Here is a 1,456-nt window from a genome sequence, read left to right as displayed (position 1 = left end):
TGAGAATCCATGGTTCAAAGATCGATTTTTCGTTTTAGTATTTTCAAAATGGCGTCTTAATGGCAAAATTGTTGTGAAAACATTCATGAATTTTTTTACAATGAACGATGCTCTTTTCGGAAAAATCATCAAGGATAAAAAGTTCTTGTAATCAGCCAAGGAATACGCCTGAATTTTTTCGAAGCGTTTTGAGCAAAATTTTGGATTTTGCATCTGAACAATTTTTGCAAAATTCAAAATTTTGCTCAAAACGCTCCGGAAAAATTCAGGCGTATTCCTCGGCTGATTACAAGAACTTTTTATTCATGACAAATTTTCCGAAAAGCGCATAGTTTTTCAATAAAAAATTTCCAACGACTCCGTAACCTTTATTGAACTCTGACATCAAACCACACCTTCACCGCATTGTCATCCTGGGAATTTTCGAGTACAGCCAGCAAAAAAAAAATGCCAAAGCGTAAAGCCTCAAAAATTGCAACAAACTCCGAATCGGAATGGGATTCCGATGAAAGTGATGAACGTATCATCATACCTAATCCAGATTACTCTGGCTCTGATGGAGATGATTCATCAGATGACGAGAATTCGGGATCGGAATTTCCCAGACCGAATTTAAAAATTTTTTCACGAATAATAGAATCATCAATTACAAATTCTACAGTAATTTGGAAAATTTGCAACAAGAATAATATAGCTAAATTGAAAACGAAAGATTTCTGTAAGGAAATCAGCAGGAAATATTTGTCGCAATCAAAACTAGGTGATTTCGAAACTCAAAGATACGAATCACGAACAAGAGCATTATGTAATAATGAACAATGTCGCCAGAGGACTACTAGATTTTGAATTGATTGCAACATGTATTGCTGCTTACATTATTTCTCAAAATTACATTCTGAAACAGCAGGATCAAAATGATTTCAACGGATTGAAATCTGAAATGAAAAAAATTCTCCATAAAAAAAATAAAAAAATGTAAAAAAAAATATATAAAATCCCTTTAAAAAAAAGAGACTATCGATATTCGTACCTCCACGTTGATGATAGTTGGGCAACGTAAACTGTGTTTGCGGCAGACGGACGATAGATATTCGTGAATCATTTTACTCTTACACGATGCTTAGAACTATGAAAATTTTTTATTGAAAAACTATGCGCTTTTCGGAAAATTTGTCAAGAATAAAAAGTTCTTGTAATCAGCCGAGGAATACGCCTGAATTTTACGGAGCGTTTTGAGCAAAATTTTGAATTTTGCAAAAATTGTTCAGATGCAAAATCCAAAATTTTGCTCAAAACGCTTCGAAAAAATTCAGGCGTATTCCTTGGCTGATTACAAGAACTTTTTATTCTTGAAGATTTTTCCGAAAAGCGCATCGTTTATTGTAAAAAAATTCATGAATGTTTTCACAACAATTTTGCCATTAAGACGCCATTTTGAAAATACTAAAACGAAAAA

The sequence above is a fragment of the Belonocnema kinseyi genome, chromosome 2 (assembly GCF_010883055.1).
Source record: "Belonocnema kinseyi isolate 2016_QV_RU_SX_M_011 chromosome 2, B_treatae_v1, whole genome shotgun sequence".
Classification (NCBI taxonomy): domain Eukaryota; kingdom Metazoa; phylum Arthropoda; class Insecta; order Hymenoptera; family Cynipidae; genus Belonocnema; species Belonocnema kinseyi.
The sequence above is the reverse complement of the archived record's forward strand: the minus strand, read 5'-3'. Positions refer to the sequence as shown.